The sequence below is a fragment of the Hetaerina americana genome, unplaced genomic scaffold (genome assembly GCF_022747635.1).
Source record: "Hetaerina americana unplaced genomic scaffold, ioHetAmer1.1.p SCAF_8, whole genome shotgun sequence".
NCBI classification, from domain to species: domain Eukaryota; kingdom Metazoa; phylum Arthropoda; class Insecta; order Odonata; family Calopterygidae; genus Hetaerina; species Hetaerina americana.
This window is the reverse complement of record NW_027287427.1, coordinates 70503801-70523040: the sequence shown is the minus strand read 5'-3', so window position 1 is coordinate 70523040 and position 19240 is coordinate 70503801. Positions and strand designations below refer to the sequence as shown.

Here is a 19240-nt window from a genome sequence, read left to right as displayed (position 1 = left end):
TGGTTTTTGCTCTTCCTACCCAGAAGATCATAGTTTTAATCCCTGAATAAACGAATACTTCAATGTTAATCCGATATTTACGTGAGTTTTGTGTGCTAGTAGAGCAGAAAAACTGTTGGATGAGACGTCACATTTTGGAACCCGAGGCAACATTAGTTAAGCTTAGTTCAATGGCAGTGCTAGTTTTCTCTATACCCTTGATCCACTCTCAAAAATCCTGCCTACTCATATACCACCCATTTTATTACCTATGCGGAATGGTGAGAAATTATTTCAGCTCTCGCTCACATCCCCAAATTTCCACCGCTACTATTCCCAAGTGCTACGCTAGAAAATATCTTGGGTATTCTGCTGCATGCAATAATTTACGAATTTATCGAAATGGATAGATGCAATTACTCGTAGATACCTGAAAATCAGTTCCTTTTGATTAAATGCGGAACATCGATAAATAGTTGAGTTTTAGATGTTATATTCAAGTGTAATATTGATAAATTATTTCTTCGTTATAGTGAAAGAGTAAAATGATTTATCCTGAAATATACTCCGATGGTAAATAAGGTTTCCTGTGCAGCCATGCATGAGTGAGTTGTCAATCCGCTTACTATATTTATAAACTTGTAGTTTATAATGAATGTTATAGCCAAGGAGCCCCCTTTGATCTTCAGCGAACGATTTATTAAAAGACCAGAGGATAGATTTTACTTAGAATAGAGAGTAACAGAACATTAAATTTAATTCAAAGTGAACACACATAGTTCGCTGTATCTGTATTATGACAAAGACCCCGAGCAAATGATGTTCTGCTGAAATAGTTACACATTCGGGGTTAGATATTGGTAAATAATATTCTACACCCATATATTTTATTTCTGTTTTTAACCAAAAGGTTGTAATTGTTTTAAATCCTACAAATATTGAGTTATACGTTAATAACGTTATGATCTTACGTCTTCCAGGTCCAGGAAAATTGTATATAGTAAGTTATTCGAATGTATTATAAGAAAACGATCCCCGTTAAATATTCAAGCGGCCGTAAGGCGCGTACTAGTTTTCTTTTTTTCGCCCGAGAGCATTCGCGGCACCAACTTCGTACATACCTTTCCTACATGCCCATTTTTTCGGTCATAATTCGATGCTCATCACTTTAAGGTATGCCAACTTCATCAGAAACCATACGAGAACTTAATCTGCGATCCATATCCAACAAAGTCTTCACTATGGCAAGATTTTCGTCTCTTTTTGAGATCGAAAGGCGTCCTGAACATTCGGCCCCTTAAACCTCTTCTCTACCCTCCCGAAAGAACTTGTGCCACTCAAGAACACCCGATCTACCCATGGCGTTATCACCATAAGCAGCCTTGAGCATGTCATGAGTCTCTTTCCCGGTTTTATCCAGTGGCACGCCAATTGAAGGGGTTAGCGCTGTTGCAATAACTGGCTCATGATGGAGCGTAACGAGGACACGTTATAGAGGTTTCGCAAATGGACGATCCGCACTCTGCAAAGACTGGAAGCCAACTGCCTCCAGTCTTTCCTGAAACTTCCCTCCCTCGAAGCCAGCCAGAAAAATCACCACCCGCCCGCCCCTCTATCCGGAAAAAATAAGTCATTCCACTTTTGGAACATACCTTATCTGCGCATTTTACAGACCGCCGGACGACAAAGTCAATTCAACACTAGAAATAGACCATAAAGTTAAATTTTTCTCATCCCGAAAAAAAATGGAGACACCATAATCGATGGAGATATCAATGTCTCGTCTATTGCTTGTAGCGCATAGTGTTAAAACAGGGAAAAGACAAATGTAAGTGCGAGTCGCTATTATATTCCTTTTTGTTCAACACCATACATGAACTTGTCGCTTCACCAGCTAGGGGTGATAGTATCTTGATTTGCTTGCAACGAACATACCCGAAAAATTCTTAGATATTTAATCTATTAAAGCATTTAGTTACAAAAGGGCAGTAAATGTTTAGTTTTCCCTATATGGGGTCCGAAATAAAAAAAATTCACTTATTTACAAAATAGGACTAGAATTTTTCAAAGCGCGTGTTAAAGAGTTCATTTGTAAATTTTAAGAAAGACAGTACGTAAAGCGTTTAACGAATTCAAAAAGAAAATATTATCTAAAAATTTAAGCGAGAATCCAAAAGAACTGTTGGTCCTATGTAAGATTAAGTTAATTCAGTCAAAGACGATAATGGCAAAAAAGTAAATTGCTGTTACAACAATATAATCGTTTGTTCGATATTGAGGCATCCAGAGAGTAGAGTGTTATTGATTAAAAATCACCACGGTTTCCAGAAGGGTAAATCCCGATAGACAAAATTTGAGCTTTTTGTTCATGAAATCCTTGCTTGATTCGGGAAAGAGCAATGTTCTAGTTGAGGCGTTTTTTTCCAGATTTGAAAAAAGCTTTCGGCTTTAAAGGCCAAATAGTAATCTACTCAAACAGATAGAAACATGGCATAGATGCAAATATCCTTGACTGGATTAGACTTTTTCAATGGTCGAGTATAAAGTGTAGTCATAGACGGTGTTACTCCTAATTCAGCAGAGGCCTCTTCATGTGTTCCCTAGGGAATCGTTATGATACATAGCGTATGAAAATTATTACAAATGCTAGGCTAGGAATCACTCGCGGAGCGAAGTTTAAATTATAGCTTTAACCTCTTATATAATTTGAAGGTCTCTTTAGAAAAGCTGTTGAAAATGCATTATTAGCCAATTATATTGCAGTAGGAGATATTATATAAATAAAATTATAGATGTAAGGTGTAGGAAAGATAGATTCAAGATGCCATTTTTCCTACGAACGGTAATAGATTAGAATTACGTCGTCCGATCGCGCTATGGGGGCGAAGTATTTTGGGTCAAAATAGTCGGGCGTGAAATCACCCCCTGCCACACACCCTAGAGAAGGCTTGCAGGGTATTATGCAAATAAAATTATTAATAAACTCCCCGTCTGTGTAGACGATCTCTTTGGGCCCGTGGAGCAGGAAATATCCTTTCGGTGACTATGCATTTAGCAATTTGCAGAAGGTAGCTCGTCAAAGCAATCATAGTATACTTTGGTCCTGGAAGTGAGTGTGTGCCTGGTTGTCTCCTATGGTAATCAAGGGGAACCGTCTCGCTACGAAACTGACCGAATGCATGGGTGGTATATATCCTTTTCAGATGCGCTAGTACAATTGGGTTAGGGATGTGTGCACATGTATATTTGCACGTATGTGTGCCCGCAAAGTGTATAGACCGCGGTGTAAATTGTATTTAATAAGGGACAGTGAATTATGGAACACTTAAAGAGTTCTAAGAGAAATTACTCTGTGAATCAGTGGCGTTACTGTTAATTTGGAGATCCCTTCTGTTACATTGCATTGTGGAAGCAGCATGGACCATGATGCACGAAAGTTAACTCATTTAAAAATCAATTCCAGAAGTGTATGTTTTGAAATTGATGCTTGAGAATGAAACACTTTTGCCTCATTGAAGTGCGGCTGCTTTGTTTCCAGCCGACCCAAAACGAAACTATGATGTGTCTTATAGTGGTATTTTTATATGCCGGTTGCCACTTCGTGATTCGAGATGTTATGAATCCCATAATTACAATAAACGACAACTTATTTCACAATTAATTTTAAGACCTGAATTCACAGTGCGATTCAAATTGTACCTCCAAGTAATCCTAGCACATTTTTGATCAATACGGAAGAGAAAAAAGTTTATCATTGCAAATGAAAGGGCCTCATGGGTATGAAGAACGGTTATTAGGGCTGCAACACTAATGAGTTGTGTTTAATAAGCAAGAAGATGGTCTAAAGCTCTGTTCAATTAATAAATAGATATGATCTTACAAGTATTGCAATATCTACATTTTTCTTTGAATTAAACATCAACTTATATCAGGAAAACATTGATGATTATACGAAAATGAAACATTTAAATAATGGTTGTGACGTTTCTGCCGCATCTCTGTCTAAGTAAATAGGAAACTGTCAAAGCTACATGAAGAAATATTAATCAATTCATTATTTATTTATTTTTAATCTTAATATCTATGCATTCAATGTAGCCCGCTGAATCCCTGTCTCATCCATCATAATTTCCCATTTTTTACTGTTTTCCATTCCCACCGTTTCATGATCCCTCGCTGCCAAGGCTTCTCTCCCTAATTGTTTACCCCTCCCTGCACTTGCTCCGATCACGCTTCAGTGTGTGCTCTCACCTGACATGGAGTCATAAGGACTCACAATGGTGACCTCGGTTACCGGCATGGATCTATTAGAATTTTCTAAAGGCGTACAATCGTCACCCGTGGGTCGCTTGAAATGCAAGGATGCTCGAATCCAACCAGACTCTCGAGAACAAATGCTCCTACCGCATTGTACTCTCACCCGAGAGAAATAATTGTGTAGGGGCAGAGACGTAGGCCCGCATCGCCACCTCTCGCCAGACGGGTGAAACAATCACTCCATCGGTAAATACGCTTCCAGTAAGACGGTGAGAGTGTAAAGGGCTCTGGATTCACTTCGCGAAGCATTGGAAAGGTAGATGCATATCACATGTTAAGAGTTCGATTAATCTTAATGCTGAACGTCTGAGTAAAACATTTTAGCGATGTGTAGGAGCGCTCAATTCTTATTAGATCCAATTACTGTTCTTCCTTTTCACAGGTTTTGCTCGGAAGAGCCGAGCATTACTTCACAAGCGTTTTGAGTGATAAGTCCGTAGGAATGGATTCGGAGATGACTCTGTGGGAAATTGGTGAGTAAATTGTACTCTTTACTATTGTGCCACTTTATCATAAGTCATTATCCAAAAGTTTTCCCGTGAAACCGGTTAGATGCAGACTCCGCCTTAAATGTGGTTATCTTTACCAAGTACTCGACCTAACATTTTCACCTTGTGGAATCATCTCTCCCCCTCCAACTCGCTTAATAAAATGGTGGTCACTTATCTCCAAGAAGATCTTCTAAATGAGACTGTAACCGTCGATTTATGCTTCCATAGACATTTATTCTACAATCCCAGAATACTTTGAACCTGATCTATCAATCAGTAAGATGGTTGACAGTATCAGGACGTGTATTTGAAAGTTCTAATTATTTTATGGTCTGCTTGAAGAACGCAGAAAGAGTGATCCAGACTAACTCGTTTTTAGACTCTTCGTCGTGACAACTTGAAGTAGAAATTTACTTTTATCAATCGAATGAGAGAAAATGGGAATTTTACAAAGAACTAAAGAAACGGTAACATGCTAAATTTCGAATATTCTTGTATATCCCTTGAAATATCAGCCACCTAGCCCTAATTCCGGATCCAGTTCCACCCCATGCTATGATGGCACCCCATGCTACCTTAATACTCTCGTTGTCGAGGTAGTTTTGCGTGGGATTTCGTTTCCTCCGAAATGTCCGCCTTATCTTTGCCGGATCTCCTTTCCGTGATCAATGATTTCTGCCATTGAAAAACGCGATCGAGCGAGACCTTTGCATCATTGCGTCCGGCTCGGAGTACTTTCTTTTGTGTTGCCAACGGCATAAATTAGAATAGGTTGAGCAACCAAGGTGACAGTAGTATGTTGTACGAAGATAGTCTCGGTGGAACGAAGAATCGGAAGGTAGGTCACAGCTTAAAAAGGGATGAATAGTAGTAAGTGCTTTCGCTCGCTATGCTATAATATTCCCAATCGCCATCCAATTAGGGCTTGGCAGAAGATAGGCCGAACGGGGAGGGGTGGGGCGATCCCGCATGCTTTACCTCGCCCACCCTCGTCTCCTTGGAATGAGCGGCGGGGCCTGCTTTTCGGCTTCCTATCGGCCCTCGCCTGCTCGTTTCCCTACCCATTCCTCTCTTTATAATAACTTCTCACCACGGTTTTGCTAAGAGGTGCAATTAAAATCCAAGTACGTCTTCACGGAGAGCCCTTTCACCCGAGTATACCCAATTCCACGTGAAGCCCGCCGCAGTGGGGCATGAGCGAACCCCATTCAGACGGCTGCGGTGAACGATTTGTACGAAATCCAAATGTAAAATGTGTTTAAAGTCCTGTAAATTGTTCGGTGACCTTGGTCGAGGCCTAGCCTTTCAGTCAAAACACGCCACTGACCCATCCCCAAAATTTCGAGGAGGGGATGGAATGTCAACCGCTCCGCACAACAGGCTCGAACTGCAGTCCAACGGGTCTGACTACACCCTTGAGGATACCCTTTTGAGACTCCACTGTGGTGTATCAGAATGGCGCGCGTGCAGACGAAAGCCATTGGAATCAGTTGCATCGCAGTCCATGCGATATAACTGGGAGAGGGGGATGAGGGGAGCGCTTTGTTATAATTGTCACCCACTAGACATTATTAAATTTGTCAGTGAAAAATATTCCTTTGTGCAATATATCGAAAGGGAATAAGGTAGTGTAGTAGTATTTAGGGGAGGCGACCGACAGCTGAGGTCATTTGCGCCATAGGGGATGGACAGGAAAGGATGAAGGGGGATGCCCGGCGTCGGCATTTGCCTACTCTTTACTAAAGGCGCCAAGGGGTCCGCAGCTTAACGTCCCATCCGACGGACGGCGTACTCAATCAAAGTACCCTCCAGAAAGCACCTCAAGTAGGGATCGAGATGCCTCTGAAAAATATTCAACACCGCCGGAATCTGAACCCGCGCCCTCAGGGTGGGAAGCCAGTACGTTAGCACCCGCACCGCCTCGATCCCCAGGAATAAGGGATTATCTATAAAAATGACCGTGGAATATTTATTCTCAGGGATAAAGAAGGAGAATCCGTGATTTTAATGTAATTTTTAACACCCTGCAAGCGACCACTAGGGTGTGTGGCAGAGGGTGACTACCATACTAATTTTGACCCAAATATTTTTACCCCTACCGCGGTCAGACAATGTTATTCTGATCCAGTATCAACTAAGTAATAAGATATTTATGGTTGTTGAAAAGGTCTCATCTGTTTTGAAATGGGCCAGTTGTTCTTCTGAACAGCAACAAAACTGGAAATGATCAACTCAGGCATTCAAAATTAATCAAGAAATTTTATCTGAACTGCATCTCCAAAATCATAAGTTGGACCTCCTGAGCTACCCTACTTCAAAAATATACATAACCTAGGTAAAATCCTGAATTATAACTTTAAAAAAAAAACACTAATTTGAAATATTTCATATCAAATCAATATGGCATTATACCAAATTAAGGTGAGAAAAAAGAGCATATACTTAAGCTACAGTACCTCACAAATGTTTGCTCCATTTTTAATTTTTGCAAAGATAATTATTTCAGTCACTATTATGAAAAATTAGGTTAGCTAAGCATATCTGTACCCATTTGAACTGTGGAACATATTTTTTGTAACCCACAATTAACCTTTCTGCTTAATTGAATCATTACCTAAAATAATTAAAAATCTTTCTATGATATTTAGAACAAAATTAAGCAATCTTGTATTTCTGACCCACTGGACCACCACCCTTCCATAAGTCATTTATTGTGGCAGCTTTGCAATTAATCTCATCCATGCCAACCTGTCTTAGGAAATGTTTTTTCAGTAGAAATTCAAAAATATTAATGGCTTTATTAGGTAGTCTACTGGTAAAGGTAGGTTTTGGATTAACACAGCTACCAAATAAATATTTTTTCTCCTATTAACACACTCCAACATCCTACTGTAAAACAAGTCCCTGTTGTTAGTACTTTTATGATGGGCAGTATATAAATGTTATTATATTTAATTAAATAATATTTTCCTTAATATTGAAGCATGCATCAATATCACTGTTATTTTCCAAATTACATTTGTAATATCATGGTTCATTTATTTTCTTTTTTTCTCTATTCCTTGTCATACCCACATATTTAAGGCCACCAATCAACGTTCATAGGTTTTACCTCAAAGATCCTTTAAATAGAAAAGCCTTCTAGAGTGAAAATAATTAAATCATCTTCTCCTCTTTTTACCCTTGCATCTTGTTTAACCTATATATCCTTGGAGTTACAGGATATTGGAAATCATGGAGTGGAGGGAAGGACACCTTAAAATATGCCCTATGTCCATCGACCAGCCTTCATCAATGTGGCAGAATGAATTTCCTTTTCCACAGTGTAAGTCCATTTTTTTGCTAATTGATTGTACATGTAGTTTCAATTTAATGATTGATGGCACTGGTTGAAATAATAGTTGGCTAAGGTGATTTTGAGTTTTCATTTGTGAGTTGCTAGAGCTATGATTACCTATAAATGGCAATGGCTTCCAGCATGATTGGTTGGTCCTCAAGAAAATTTTCAAAAACTAGTGTTCATATTTTATAGAAGCCTTCAAGTAAAGGCCATAAGGGTAGGTGTAAGTATTTGTAAAAATGTCAGGCATAGTTTTTTTGCTCCTGATGTCTTCTCTCCTGGGTCAAGTATATTATTATAATGTGATGAAATTTTCAAAGAGTTAAGCTCTAGAGAAATTTTCTTTCTAATTAGTAGAGGCATTGTAATGTGTTCAAATAAGGCAGTTTTTTAGAAACTCGTATGCTAGTTTAGACCATTCATTAATGAAGACAAAATTTTGGTTTTTAAAAACTTGTAAATGAGATAATTATTCATAAGTTAAAAAAAAACCTTGGATCATCATCCCAATTTCATAAAAATCTGTATCCAATTGAATCACATCATTTTTACTCAGCCAATAGATGTAGATATCTGTAATATGTGTGTTAACAACCACCATTTAATCATGTCTAGTAGCCATTGTTTGAACAAAAATCATGCAAAATGACTTCCAACAAGCCAACTATGTTCAACTTATATTTCAGTACCTTTGATTCCATTTGCTGTGATCACATAGGGGGCAGTATCAAAGTTAAGCCTACCAGAATGAGGGGCGGAAATTTTTACAAAATTTGCTGGGATTTTAAAAATCGTAATGGAAAGCTTTAATTAAATTTTATTTGTATTATATTCAAACAATATAACTTGAGCATCCATAGTTAAGCAATAAAAAATGGCTTATTCAATCTTAATATCAAAAGTTACCTCGATTATAATGAATAAACATGATCATCACTGGTTAACAGTCCAAGGATTGGTTTTTAGCAGCTCTTCAAACTTTTTCTTCTTCCCTGCCAATCTTATCATTCCTTTAAAGATACTTGCACTAACATTTTCAATCATCTGCTTCTTTTTGTTCACCCTAGGCCTACCTCTGTTATTCTTTCCCTTTCTAGGCTTCCTTCAATGATGGACTTCAGTAAACTATCTGGCATTAGAATATGTTCAATCAAATACCCTCACTTTAAGTGTCCTCCATAAGCTCTCTCTTCACCCACAGTTCAAAGAACTTCATTTGTTACTCTAACCATTTAAATTAAACCATTCTTATGTATCATCACCTTTCCATCGGTTTCCATTCTTCTTTCCTATACTTCTTCCATCGTCCATAGATACCACTTATCATCATCAGTATTTCAATATTAGGATTGGTTTACTGCAGCCCTCCATTTTACTCTTTCTAATGTTAATTGCCTCAATCCCCTGATACCTTTTCTGTTTTATGTCCTTCTCAATTTGTCCTATGTACATGTCTCTTGGTGTTCCTCATGGAATCTTCCCATCTATTTTTCCTTAGTTAATATTCCTAATCAATTCATTGTGCCTCAGTGTGTGTCTAATCCAACTATTTTTTCTTTGTCCTAGAATTCTCCATATGGTCCTATCCTCTTCTCCTCTTTTATATGCTTCCTCCTTTGTTACTTTGTCTGTCCATTTAATCTTCAGCATTCTCCTTCACCATGTTCCAAGTCTCGGAATTATAGACCACCATGCTCCACACGAAAGTTTTGACGAATTGCTTCCTTTTTTCCTGCCCTGGATTCTTTTAACATAGTAATTGCCTCTTCCACATGGATGCGTTCCTAGCTTCAGCTATTCTTCACTTTGTGTTGGTCAAACTTCTTATATCCCACGTTATGCTGCTGCCCAAGTAAATAAAGGATTCCACTTGCTCTTTTTTCATACCTTGAAGTGTGATATCTGCATTCAGCTTCTTTCTTCCACACACAAGGATTTTAGTTTTCTTCTTGTTGATGCACATATTATATTCCCTAGTACTTGATCCATAGCACTTAGAGTTGCTGGCAGGTCCTCTCGAGTTTCCACAATTACTGCGATGTCATCTGCAAACCAGAGCATGTTGATTTCTTCTCCATATACCTTGACTCCTTTGATACCCAATTCTTGCTTTTTTTATTGCCTCTCCCAGGTATGACTCTCCCTGACCTTATGCCAGGTCCACATGTATTCGATGTAATTTCCGGATATACTTTGTGGAAGCACTCCATGACTCAAAAGAATACACTTTGTATGTCCACATAAATTATATATTTGGACAACCTAGGTTTCAAACGGTAGCGTCATTATCATGCCTGATGATGACACTAGCTCATGCTACCATCAGACCTGAAGTGTATTCTTTTGAGTCCACACATATCTTTCAATGAATGAACCACTTCCTTATGTCTGTGATAGGATACTTTGCCATAGTACTTGTCTCCTCTGATGGAATACTTCTTTGTTGTATGTGATCTTACCTTCTAAATAGTAAAAATCTAAACTTTCTCTGGTGTATCTTTTCAAACTCTCATTTAAAGATCATCTTCCTTGATAAAGCTACAAACTATTTATATATTTGTTTTCAATTCATCAGAAGTTAGATTTTTTTAATTCCCCTCCTCCATACTGGCAAGTAGTGTTCTTGTTGGATATTCATTCTTCTCTGCATGTACATGAAGCAATACCATTCACAAATGTGAAGAATGTGTCTCCTTTCTCTGTATGACATATTTTATTATTTGCTTGAAATTAATCAGTTCCTTTCCAACATTTTTTAAAAAAATCGAGGTTGGTATCATTGAGTAACAGGTCTAACTCTTATATTTTAGCTTTTATTTTATTGCATCTGAATTTACTGCCACTCAATACTTGTTCAAGTTCAATTCAGGCAATCAGTCAAAGATCTAGTTATGCATTGGGATAATTTTGTTTTTAAACTTATGATAATGCACTGTGAATAAGATCGAATTATGATATTGGGAGAATCATTTCTACTTCAGTTATATTTGGTTGGTAAACTATTTGTTGATAGATTTAATCAGTTGATCACATTGAGTGGAACCTACTGTACATGTTTCCTGAAAGTTGTTGTGAATCTATTGCCTTGTTTACACCAGCCATTTAAATGCTTTCAGTAATACCCCAAGTTTAAGTACTTATTGAAATACCCCTTGGTTTTAAGCTTCCAACCATGATGTTTAAATTTTGACCTATTTAAGTTAATAACTATCAGTTGCATCAAAAGAGAACACTGTCACTTTTTCAACAATATGGCAATCACACACTTATCATAAAGAATGTTTTCTTCGTCATTAGTCATGGTCCTTATGTATTTTAATGCCCCAAGCATAAAAAATCTAAAATGGTAACCTAAAGAAGAGCCATTTTTTAATTTTTCTTTAATGTAAAAATATTTATGAAATATATTTATTAATACGCTCTCATTAAAAATAAACTGAATGCCAAAAGTTCGCCGGTTACATGTAAAGTGTGTTGATTGTAGATAACTAAATTAATACAAATTAAAAAGTAATTATTAAAAATATTTTCATGAATAGAGCTTTAAGGCTTTAAGAATGTGTAGTCATGTAATTGATACATCTCCATTGTTCATCACATTCTTAATGCTTTTAGTTTAAGGTATGTAAAAAGAACTTTTATTTAAACATAAATTCAAATAAATGATGCTTTTAAAAATGGCTGTAATGTATACAAGGCATATAGGAGTGACATTACTAATAAACTGTATTCAACATCTAGGTATGATTTCTTATGGAGTTGAGTCAGTGCTATATTTGAAAAATGTCGAGTGCTCCCTTTTAAGCTTTTGCCAAACTATTTTGGACTGCTGTTCCTAAAGTTGCTTTATGCGGAAGATATCCTGGAAGAGGAGGAGCTTCCAGTAAAGTGTATTGTATTATTTAGGCAACCATGCTTTCTGGTGCAATTAAAATGTTTGTATTCATAACCATTGAATATAAAACATATGAGTTTTGATGACCATTTTAAATATTTATAGAAAACTTCCTGTGCCAACTTTGCTAATTATCAATGAATACCTACTTTTCCTTTCATGTGTACCCTCAGAAAGTTCACTCACCCAATTAGGAAGGAATTACTGCGATGATTGTTATTTGTGTTTTAACAATTAACCTGTAAATATACCATGAATTAAGACACAAGGAATGGTGTTCCAATATGCGCCTGACATTACTTTACAGTGCAATCAATTGCTTGATAAAATATATTTGATGACATTCATTCATATACACGTTTTTAAATAGTCTTCGTTCCCCATGTAATTAATTCATATCTCAATAGACTTTAGACTACAGCAAATAGTTTAAATGAACATATTGCAATCAATAATAATTTAAAATGGGCATTGCCGTCGGTACAGAATATTTTTGAGTAAACATTTATTTTTGTTAAGATTGATGGAAACTTAAATTCGATTCATAGTCAATCTGCCTGATTATCTTGATTTTCCAGCATTAATAATTTATCATACAATTAGAAAAAAACAAATGTTTCTATTTTGCGTATAATTTGGCAAATAAACACAATATGAGGTTAGTAAGTTTTGATGGAGTATAAGAAGTTTTCAATTAGTTTACTTTTGAACTTGATATAAAAATACTTTATTGGAATAAAGCATAATGAAAAGTAATTAAATTACGAAGTAAGTAAAGTAAGAATGAAAATTTAAAAAAAAGAAAAAATACATTAAGAAGAAGTTATTCTTTGCAAAAAAGAATTATATACCATTTTTCCTTGAAAACTGGGTTGTTTGAAAAACACTACCAGGACCTTTCAAGTTTTTTTGGTTAATTGAATAAACATAGTAATTTATTGTTTTTTTGATATGCTGATAAGTGTAGCAAAATTTATTATTACTAGTAATGAATAATAATATATATAACAAAAATGGAACTCTGCACAAGTATTTTGATTGCTAATAATTATAATGAATTTAGGTAATTCTTCTATTCCACTGTCTAAGGAGTTGATTAACTTCTGTCTTTTTATTTGTAAAACATATTAAAAGGGGATATTAGAAAATCATTACATTTTCTGATTAATAAATAAAATTTTGTCATTTGGCTGCTGAACACAAAGCCTAAGCCCATGAATGAATATTTATTCAATGGAAGTACTTCTGGATGCATCTGTATACTTATGATGGAGCTTCACAAAGAAACTATGGTAGCAAAAAATGAATTCTTAATGACAAAAATTTGAAAAATTAGAGAAAGAGCGAACAAGCAATAGGATATACTAGAGAGCACAGCCCCATAAATTGTAGCTGTCAACTTTGATAGAAAGCTAAAATTTACTTATAACTTGTGTTTTAACGATTTAATTCAAAGCAGCAAGATATTTTACTCCTTTACTATGTACGGAAAGCACCTCGTCATCCGTGCTACTCTTAATTACGCAAGTTCAACTTGGTGTTCCTCCCTTCAACATTTTAACCACACTCAATTCAGCACAACCTTGCCCTCCACTACATTCTAAGTCCTGGATAGTTTCACTTAAATAAAAATCTTCACAGTCAGCTGAATTCTTTGCCTGTTGTTGTTCATCTCTAGGGGAACACACAAAAACGGGCAGTACAATAGGGATGTGAAAGGAATGTTTTGTAATTGTTCCACTGTGCAATGTAAATATTTCGAGTGTGATTTGAATTAGAACAGGAATTTTCAAGAGTTATATAGGCGTACACAATTCAAATGGAATACCTGAAGTAGAACTTAAACATCAGTTTTTCAATTTTACCCATTAGCTTCCCATCTTATGCCAATAGAAGTGTGTTAAACCAAAAAAAGAGGAATTTCATTACAATATCTGTGACATAATTAATTTATGTCATCGATGTTCAATCATCTGTATAAAAAATAATTGGTCAGCTCACTAATTTATATTTGAGAACAATCCATAAGTATTATTTTTATCTTCTTGATTGATGGAATAAATCAAACACCGACTAGATGAAATATTATATCAAGATACAAAATAAAGAGGAAAATATATAAATACATAATGGGATAAATTATTATTAAATTTACTTTCATGAGGTAACTGAGCAATGAAAGGCATGATGTAAAAATAACTCCCTGCTCATTATTTCCTAACACTGATTTTGCTTATTAATTAAAACCTGTTCGATTAGGCAACCAAACACTGTTTCTTGTGACATTATATAATTGTTTATATTACTATGCAATCAATGGACACTGCAAAGAACTGAACATTATGAGAGTATGGTATCTACCAGTGATATAGGTTTGCATTTATACTGATAAGGGTCAACATTAGTACAAATATCAATCAACCTCTTGTGATCATATTAGAATAAAAAAAAGACCCATGGATTAAAATACTTTTACCTTTTTCGATAACTTTTGAGTAAAATATATAGTGAGTAATACACCCAAACCTTTTCCAACCCCCAGAAATATTCCCTTACAGAAATAGGTACATGAAACACCATGATTTATGGTGTGGGAAATTTATTTCATTGATGTTGGGCAGCCCAATTTTGAGTATTTGTTTGATCAGTAATCACCAATCATGCAAGTTAAGAGAAAATAGTTAAAGATTAGAAAAGTAGCTGAAATATTTATAATTCTTCTTATGCCTTGATTTTGATCAGTGAGCGGGCTAAGCAATTAACGTGCCCTTATGCATGTGTCCAACACAGATGAATTCATAAATAAAAGTTTCTGACGTCACTTGGTGGAAAATTTTCATGTTGAAATTGAAAATAAACAGTTTGGCTTTTCCACATAGACATTTTTATTTACACCCTAGGTTTCTTTATGGTTTAGCATCATCAGTTAAACAAATCCTAACGTAGTTGCATCCTCTGTATATATTATTTCTCAAAATAAGTGTTTTTAGGGTGAATATTAATTTTCATTTTTACTTCAGAATGACTTCATGCTAAAATAGGGTCTGATCTAAACTATTACTAAGCTGTTAATGTCTTTAAAATGTTTCCCGTAAAATGTCAGGGATATCTCTTGAAATACTTATTGGTAATGCATTCTGTTGGAATGCCTATCATACAGCAAGGTGCCTGTCAAACTAGTACTAATTTGTGGAATTTTTTCCTGAGCAACAATATGGAAATTTTATTTTTCAAATGTAGCACTGGCTCCTTTATATATATTATCTAATTTTACTTAAGGTTTGATGGTCAAATTGATATTTTTATGATCTAAAATGATATTTGATGTTGGTAGTACAAAATAGTTGACAGTCACTATTATTAATGCTCATAATTTTTAATATTTTAAATCTTTTGCATGTTGTTTATATGTATATTTGAGTGTTTGTGAGTGTGTGGTTGTGTGTGTGTGTGGTTGTCTTGTGTGTGTGTGTGTATATATATTTTTTTAATTACATTAGTTTGCCTGTATGCATTGACTATGTGTATACATTGGGTTAAAATGCTATCAACCCTTAATTCTCTAATATTGTGCATAAACTGCACAAATTTTCTGGTTGCAAAAAACATCTCATTCACCATTCACCAAACTGTCATAATGGTAGATTCCCCTATGTGCATAGTTCTATCGAGCTGAAACAACTTAATCATTCCGTCTAACAAAGCATCATTTTTTCTATTGAATCTACAGTAATGGATGCTGATCTGTTTTTATTTAGCACATTGTGCTGGCCAGAAAAACACAGCTCTTTATAACATCTTACAACACATATAATTACTTGACTTTCTCTTCATTAGCCAGGATTTTTCAGTGATATTCATTCAATTTCATTCCCTTATTGAGGTTTTGATGTATTTCATTCTTACATTATTCAAACTTTTTCTGAGATAAGAAACAGTAATAGTTTGTCTCCAAGTCTTTCTCTGCATCTAAGAATTGCTCCTTGTTTTTATCACATTTCTTAGAATAATTTCATCCTCAAGAATACACCCATCTTAAATCTCATTACTCTTTAATCATGGTATTTAGCACAAATACCATGATTTCAAATGTGTACGTATGTCATCTTTCATTAAAATTGTACAATCGTTGGGCAGATATTAAAGCAGCCAGGCCTTAACATAAAAATAAATATTTTTTTTATGTCTCTTAGATAAAAGGTGACACTAAATAGAATATCATATTGATTTGATTGTTAGAATTCACTTGTTTTTACTCTGTTCATTTTTTAAAAATGTAACTTCAAGGCAGCATTAAGCATTTTCATATTTGATCATTCATTGTGTGAAAATTCAGCTGCCAAATTCATTAAACTTTTCTTTTCTGTAATGCATGGGGTCTGAAGTTCCAAATGCATTAAATATTTTAATTTCATAGAACCCTCAGATTTCTATTACTGTTCCTTTTAACATTGGGACTAATTTGCAGACTAAAGACGAATTCAGAAAGGTTGGGCAGTCGGAATGAAAAAATAGGAATTGCGTTCAATTTTTGAGTCTGAATTAGTGACATTGCATGAAATGGTTAGATTGCTTGTGTCATATTGAATGACATAGAAAAAGTAATATATCTCAATTTAATAGTTAGAGTTCACATTTTTTACGCCATGTGTTGTTACTAGAACTGTTCACGCGTTTCCCTTTTGATGGGAAGATATTTTCAGCCTAGTGCCCAATTTTTGTTTTACAAAGTGGTTCTAAACCTAGGTTTTATTAATTATGGGTACTGGCGAGGAATTTGAATGATATAGTAATATTTTGACAGAGTTTACATAGCTATCCCAAAAAAATTGTCCTCCTTCAGGAGAATTTTTTATATTATCTTCAAATATTTAATCAAATTGCTGTTTAACTTTTCAGCAAAAATTCAACTTACTGCCTCTAGCATAGGATATAATTTCTAGCTTATGGAGGAGTACCTTTTATCCCATATTTAATGTCAAAGGTCATCAGCTATGATGTACTCACATCGCAAGACTGACTGCTTCCGCTGCATTTGATATTATACACTTCCAAAGTGCTTATTCACATGTTATGAATTGCATTTTCATAGATATATCTATTTCATCATCCTCTGTTGCTATGCATTGTATCTTACCATAGGAAAATTTTCTCAACCTAAGAGTACAGCTTAAGGAATGTGCTATTTCCATTGTCTGCCACCTACTTTCATATACTCCTATGTACTAGGTTATAGTTTGAACCATATTTGAATATTCCTTCATTTAAAATTTTCTTCATGAACACCATGTACACTTTCATCTCTTCCTACCAAAGCAGTCATTCCCCTAAATTGTTGCATCTGCTGTCCCCGAGGATATCTTTCTCATGTATTCCTATAGCCCATTATATTAGTAATGGTATTAAAAAATCTTCTCAAAAACCCTCAACCAGTCACAGAACTTTGTATATAACTTATATCTTGACAATACACATCTAGAGCAAAGAATTTAAGGGTGATGGCATTTTTCTCAAAAAACAAAACAATGCCTAAGAAGAAATGAGGCATGACAGTTATCTCAGCTCTCCAAAATGTTTCCTTTCATTACATGTCATCATTACCAGAGAAGATAAGTCAACTCTGAACCAATTGAACGTCAGTCATGAGACTAGTGCTGTCTATGTACTTGGGTGTCTCATGGTTTGCTTCTGGAAATGCAGATTCAGCAATAGGTGTTGTTCATTGAGCCGAGTGAGACAAAATTCAGCCCCTGATGCTCTTAGAAGATGGGCAAAGTGAGCACCAGTGTACAATTAATCTTCGATTGTATTATTATGTTGAACAGGCTCCCTGTTAAGGTGGCTGTAAACAATAAACAGAGGACATTGAAACAATTTACAAAATTGTTGAATACAGGTCATAATCTGGGAGTAGTTAACTTCCACAGGCAGACATTCAGGAGGAGTGCTGTTGTGGCCTAAACAAGAATTCTTTGATTTCTTGTTCAAAACCACAGGATTACACCTCTGGGATGTCCACCGGTGGAATTGTACAGCTCCCAGAATATAACCTGTGTCCAACAACTTTGTTAATTTTTTCTCTTGTTGAATGTTCACAGCTATCATAAGAGGGGAAAGCTGATTTTATCTTGTAAAGAATGTCTGTACACTATGCTTCTTTACAGGTGAAATAAAATTTTTTTAAAAACCCTACTCAAATTTTAATTAACAAAATTTCAACGCTGGACAGAGCCTGGTTTTAATTAAAATAGGACTTAAGGGATATTTTTAAGCTTGTTTTGACAAAAATAAGCATAAAAACGTTTTTTTTGTATGTTTTTTTTGTATTATTATTTTGTATGTTATATATTTTTAAATTTATTTTGCTCAAAAAGTGCAAAAAATTAATGAAAGTGAAATGGTATGAGCTTATTAATATGGGTGCAAAAAAGTATTCTAAGTCCAGAGCAAAAAATTCTATGGCCAGGGTTAAGAAAATTTAAAGTTTTATATGCATAAGATAGAAATTTATTAGCAGAATTAAAGTACATAATTTCACAGAAAAAGAAAAATGTTAAAGATAAAAATGCATGCCACCATGCAAAGTCACTTTATTGGCATGGCAGCATGTTGTACATTGAAATGGACAATTCCAATTCTTCAGACAAGTGTGAAGAAATTCTGGGTGATGCGTCTGCATTAACAGTTGTCCCCTACCAGGATAGGTTCTGGTCCTAGAGATGCAAGGCTGCAGTCCTATTAAAAAAAAAGAAAAGGGTTTTTCATTATTGTTTTGCATTTTACTAATAGATTCACTGTTCATTAGATATTATTCTTAAAGAACTTATTGGGTTAAATCATAAAAACAATTTTTGCAATCATTATCATTATACATAGATAGACCCATGCAAACTAAGTTGAAAATTAACCTAAGAGTTTGTTCAATCTTATGCACTTGAGTTTACCTTAAAACTATGCTTTTGTTTCTTTGGCAAAGATTATCTTATGTTAGTTTATAAAGCTCATTCATTAAGCTATCTTTAAAAAGCTTCTGACAAGAAGATATGTTTATCCTGTTAAATATGCATTCCACTACTGTTAAAGAGACTTGACAATTTGCCTTCAAGTAACCTAAGCCCAGCTGTTTTCCTACTGCACTCAAATATATCAAGTTACTAAGGGTACATAGGGTTAAGGGATAACTGATTTTAATATCAAATCATGTAACAGTGATAATGA

General features: G+C 35.1%; 1 long non-coding RNA gene across 1 annotated transcript; it reads left to right on the top strand.

The window, feature by feature from the left end:
• Positions 1–4442: 4442 nt before the first annotated feature.
• On the top strand, positions 4443–17961 carry LOC139698097 (uncharacterized). Its single transcript, XR_011702849.1, has 4 exons — positions 4443–4552; positions 4679–4769; positions 8009–8112; positions 17627–17961. It is a non-coding gene; the product is annotated as an uncharacterized lncRNA (long non-coding RNA).
• The last annotated feature ends 1279 nt before the right edge of the window (positions 17962–19240 follow it).